The sequence below is a fragment of the Vollenhovia emeryi genome, unplaced genomic scaffold (genome assembly GCF_000949405.1).
Source record: "Vollenhovia emeryi isolate VEMERY1.0 unplaced genomic scaffold, V.emery_V1.0 DF939756.1, whole genome shotgun sequence".
NCBI lineage: Eukaryota > Metazoa > Arthropoda > Insecta > Hymenoptera > Formicidae > Vollenhovia > Vollenhovia emeryi.
Genome location: NW_011966610.1, coordinates 1 through 6,391, shown reverse-complemented (window position 1 = coordinate 6,391; position 6,391 = coordinate 1).

The following is a 6,391-nucleotide window of genomic DNA, read 5'->3' as shown; positions in this document are numbered from 1 at the left end:
GGAAGCAGGTGGGACGGGGGTGGAGGTGGGGACAGGGGAGAGGAGGGGTGGGGAGGGGGAGGGGGTGGGCGGAGGTGGTGGTGGGATAGGGGGTGGGGCGCGCGCAGCGCGCCGTGCCAAAAACACTTGCGACTTACGTGTTTAATCAACTTTCTCAGCCTGTATCTCCGAAACTATTTGAGTCCCCCCCTTATATATATACATATATGAAATGACTCGGGAAGACATCCCCAACAACATATTTAAAAATAAAACAAATCGGAGAGGAAGTCGCTTTTATGCATAATTACCAATATTTTCAATGTAGGGTTAGTTTGCCTCTGCGTTGTCATTGCTTTACATATTACATACGTATTACATACGTTTTGAGATATTGAGTGTACGGATTAAAATGGCCCACCATGTATATTACTTTGAATATTTACATTAGAATCATATAGTCCTTTAAATCAAATGAATATCGTACATCATTTCACTGTTCTATTTTTTGACGTCCAGCTGAAATGGTCCGTACGTGTAAAATGAAGGGCTGCAATATTCAAGAGGGACAGGGGAAGAAACTTTTAAGTTTTCCTAAAGATCTCGAGAGACGTTTTATTTGGGTGTCGCGGACTGGACGGAGATTCTGGTAACCTACAGTCTGTAGCTGCATTTGTGAGGTGAGATATTTTTATTGCCTCTCCTCAGGGTTGGGCAGATACTTAGAAAGTATTTAAAAACAAGATACATTTAGATAATTAATTACAAAATTCAAGATACTTGATCATTTGGTATTTACCCATACAGAACATAGATATCTATTAGATATCCAATGGATATCCTTGATGGATATTAGGGATATCCACGAATATATAAGAGATATCCATTAGACATCCATATTGGTATCCAGTGGATATTTATGTAGATATTCAGTGGATATTTATATAAGCATCCAGTGGATATTTATGTAGATACCTAATGGATATTTATGTAAGCATTCAGTGGAGATTTATATAGATTTATATAGATTTATATAGATGACCCATAGATATTTATGTAGATATATCTATTGTATGTATATTGATATTCACTAGATATCTGTGTGGATATCCATTCAATGTAGATCAATATCCAGTGGACATCCACATCCGTCTACAATGGATATTAATATAGATATCAACTTGTATATTCATATTTATTATATATATCTGCATGAATATCAATGCAATATTTTACATATGTATCTAGTACATAGAAATAGAACGGTTATAGCTTAAAAATTAGGTATTAGAATTAGTTATTGGTTATAAAGATTTATTAAAATAACAGTTTTTATTTAATAAACTGATTTATTATATAAACCATGGTAATATAAACTATAATATAAACTGTTAAATAATACTACTGTTGAATATACAATCGCATTATATGAGTGCGCCTTGAGCAACGATGATTGGCTGACATTTTTCGGTCCCATTCCTATTGGTTCATTTTGAGAGTTATTCACGAGAGACATTTTTATATTTTGCGCATCTAGCTTTTTCGTCTCTCCCAGTTCATAGTCAGTCATCCGTACCTTCTCTTGAATAAACAGGACGTTAATTTTGCATTGTAACAGAGTTTTATTCCTTCGGATTCCTACTACTCACTATCGACTGGAGACTATCGGCACAATTCTACAGGTTATGGGCCCAGCGGAATAGTGAGAGTTGGATCGAAGGCGCATTACGTCGGAAAACGTGAGAGAAGGAATTGTTTGGTTGAGATGGCTGAGATGAAACTACCGTTTGCCAAGCTGAACAGCAGCAATTATTTCACATGGAAATATAAGATGGAGCTTTTGCTGATTAAAGAAAAGGTATGGAACGCAATAAGTACAGAAAAGCCGGTGGTACCAACGACAGGCGTAACAGAAGCACAAGCTAGTGCGGCTGCTAAGTGGCAGGAAAACGATGACCTAGCGAGAGCAACAATCGGACTGATGATCGATGATGATCAATTATCTCATATTCGTAAGGCAAAGACGTCAAAAAAAACATGGGATGCGCTTAAGGAGTTCCATGAGAAGAATACGCTCGGAAATAAGGTTATGTTAATGCGTCGCATATGCAATAAGAAACTAACGGAAGGTGGCAATATGAAAACACACCTCACTGAACTTTCGGATTTATTCCAGAAGCTAGTCGACCTCGGTGAAGAAGCGCTGCAGGATAATTGGCGTGTAGCAATTATTCTCAGTAGTTTGCCCGAAAGCTACGATACGCTTGTCACTGCACTCGAAGTGAAATCGGAAGCAGATTTGACATATTCATACGTGCAATCAAAACTAATTGACGAATACACACGCAGAAATGAGGGTAAATCAAGCGACAATGGAGCTAGTGAAGCAGTCTTGAAAACGGCAGACAACAGACCTTCTTGTTACTGGTGTAAAAAGGCCGGCCATTTCAAGAAGAATTGCGTAGAATACAAGAGTTACCTTGAGCGGAAGGAACAAGCCAGCAGCGGAAAGGACTCATCCAAAGGAAAAGGCGAAAAGGCGCATACTATTCAGGAAACCAACGACCAAGGCACAACTGATTATTTATTCACCGTTATAACGACGAGAAGCGAAGATTGGATCATTGATTCCGGTGCCACAAGTCACGTATCCAATGACAAGAGTTTGTTCAGCACACTTGATACTGATAAGCGCAGCGATATTGATGTAGCAAACGGAAACAAGGAAAGTGTCAAGGGAAGAGGCATATGCAAAGTAAAAATGGTCAATGAAGACGGAGATATGCATACAGCAACAATTTCTGATGTTTTATATGCACCACAAATTACCGGCAACATAATTTCGGTAATCAAACTGTGTCGAAGCGGATATACAGTTACATTCAAAGATGAAATGTGTACAATCAAAAGGGGTGAAACAAACGTTGCAGTTGCAGACATAATAGACAGTTTATACAGGCTACGTAAACCAGAGAAAGTGTGGACAATTCAGGATCACGAAAAATGCATACATTACTGGCACCGTTTGTTCGGACATCGAGATCCAGAGGCAATACGAAAAATGGCTGCAAGCGGTTTAGTCAACGATTTAAAGATCATAGACTGCGGAACGAAGCAACAGTGTGAAACGTGCTTAAAGTCAAAGTTAACTCGGCTGCCGTTTCCAAAGCAATCGGAAGGCAAATCAAAGGCTGTGCTTGACCTTATCCACACAGACGTGTGTGGGCCTATGAAGACCATATCACCAAGCGGTAAGCGATATATGTTAATTTTTGTGGATGATTTTTCTCGGTATAAACGGTTTATTTGTTAAATCATAAATCAGAGGTTGATGATAAATTGAGGGAATTCATTGAAATGACAAAGAACAAACTCAATCGCAAGCCGGGCGTGATCCGATCAGACAGAGGAGGAGAGTATATAGCCAAAAATGTTCAAAATTACTTAAAATCTCAGGGAATTGGAATTCAATATACGGCACCATACACACCTGAACAAAATGGTGTTTCAGAAAGAAAACATCGCAGCTTGATCGAGATGGCACGTTGTCTGCTTACCGAGGCGCAGTTACCGCATAAATTTTGGGCAGAGGCAGTGTTAACGGCGAATCACATCCAAAACAGAGTATTGACAAGAGCAACAGAGGCGACGCCATTCGAACTGTGGTACGGAATAAAACCAAGTACAAAACATTTTCAAATATTCGGGACCAAATGTTATGTTCATGTACCGAAGGAGAAACGACATAAGCTAGAAAATACAGCAGCTTTAATGACATTTATTGGATACGATGAAAACTCGAAGGCCTACCGTTGCTACGATCCAGAATCTAACAGAGTGGTCATAAGCCGTGATGTTCGTTTCATGAGAAGTCAATTACATGAAAACGAAATCGGAATCAACTTAAGTAAATTGCAAGATAGTTGTAATACGGATAAAAAGCCCATTGACGTCAAAGAACCGCCAATCGCTGAGGCAAATAATAAAGGCAACGTGGACAATGTCACTGAAGACGGAGGTATCCCGGACAACAGCAGCGCTCCTGAATCGGCAATCGTGAACAACGAGGGAAGCTCAAACGAATCCAGTGGTCTCGATACGGCAGTAACGACACTAAGAGTATCAACACGTTCAAACAAAGGCGTCTCCCCGACTCGATATGGAGATTATGTTTACACCATAACTGAACCGAAGACATTGGCAGAAGCATTGTCGGGAGCAGAACGAGAAAGGTGGATAGAAGCGATGAAAGAGGAAATTGATTCACTAGAGGCAAATGAAACATGGGAGCTGGTACCGTTACCAGAAGGACGGAATGTTGTTGGATCTAAGTGGGTGTACAAAATAAAAACTGATGAAAGTGGCAATGTTGGTCGATACAAGGCTCGCATGGTAGCGCAGGGTTTTTCGCAAAAGTTTGGCACGGATTACGATGAAGTGTTCGCACCAGTAGCAAGACAGACGACATTTCGTACACTGTTAGCAGTTGCATCAAAGGAACAAATGGTAGTGCGACACGTCGATGCGAAAACCGCCTTCCTAAATGGTAAATTATCTGAGCCAATCTTCATGAAGCAGCCACCCGGCTTCGAGAAAGGAAAGGACTTGGTTTGCCGATTGAGAAAGGGGCTATACGGCCTTAAACAATCGGCTAGACTGTGGAATGAAGAGCTACATGCACTACTGATTGAAATTGGATTTCAGCAAAGCAAGTCGGATATATGTCTATACACGAAAAGGGAGGACAATGATTGGTGCTTTCTATTAATTTATGTTGATGATATGACGATTGCAGCAAAGTCAATGGCTACAGTTGAGAAAATCAAAGAAAAGGTTGCATCAAGATTCGACATCAAAGATCTCGGCGACATAAAGTATTACTTAGGAATGGAAGTGGCACGAGACGAAAACGGGATTTTTCATTTAAGTCAGTCAGGATACATCGGTAGGGTGATCAATGATTTTGGATTGACAGACGCGAAGATATCAAGTGTACCGATGCAGATCAGCTATGGAAAAAGGAACCATGACACAGAAGAGAGTCTCTTATTGACAAACGACAAGTACAGAAAACTAATAGGTTGTTTACTTTATGTATCAGTAAACACACGGCCGGATATCGCAGCTAGCATTTCGATATTAGCCCAGCGAGTCAGTAGTCCACGACAGGAGGATTGGAACGAACTTAAACGGGTGCTTAGGTACCTGAAGGGCACGATCAAGTTGAAGTTAGCACTCGGAAAGGCAAATTATAGTGGCGAATTAATATTCGGCTATGCAGACGCAAATTGGGCAGAATGCACAATCGACAGGAAATCAAACAGTGGCTACATTTTCTTGGTAAATGGCGGCGTCATCAGCTGGTCAAGCAGAAAGCAGTCATGTGTGGCACTTTCTTCAGCAGAAACGGAGTTAATGGCACTCAATGTAGCATGTCAAGAGGCCGTATGGTTGAAGAGCATTTTAATTGACCTACGGCAGTCAGTTGAAACAGCGATCACGATACACGAGGACAACCAAAGTTGTCTCAAAATGATTGAGGGCGAAAAATTCTCAAATCGAACTAAGCACGTCGATACGAAGTTTTACTTTACAAAGGATTACGTGAAGAGGGGAATCATCTCGTGCAAATTTTGTCCGACGGAGGACATGCTGGCAGATCTGCTAACCAAACCGTTAGCACCGTCGAAGTTCCAGAAGCTGCGAGAAGAGCTGGGACTATGCGATTGAGGAGGAGTGTTGAATATACAATCGCATTATATGAGTGCGCCTTGAGCAACGATGATTGGCTGACATTTTTCGGTCCCATTCCTATTGGTTCATTTTGAGAGTCATTCACGAGAGACATTTTTATATTTTGCGCATCTAGCTTTTTCGTCTCTCCCAGTTCATAGTCAGTCATCCGTACCTTCTCTTGAATAAACAGGACGTTAATTTTGCATTGTAACAGAGTTTTATTCCTTCGGATTCCTACTATCGACTGGAGACTATCGGCACAATTCTACAACTACAATATAAACTATAAATAATGTAGTGTAAACTATATAATATTATAGTATAAACTATACAGGGTGAGTTATAACATTGGTGCCAGAGCTCGTGAGAAGGTAGAACGGATCGAGATGAACAGAAAAGTCCTGAACCATTTGCAATTTTCGCAATAGTTAACGAGTAATAAATTATCGAAAATCGTCGTCTTTGCCCTGCCCACTGTCCAGTTCGAGCGCGTGGCGAGATGTGACCGCCCGGCGATCGATATTGCCTGGCGAGGGGGGAGGACAGCGCGCCGTTGCCGGCGAGCTTACGTCGCCGCTCCCGCGTCTCGCGTCCTCACCCTTCGCCTGGCAATATCGATCGCCGTGCGGTCACATCTCGCCACGCGCTCGAATTGGACAATGGGCAGGGCAAAGAC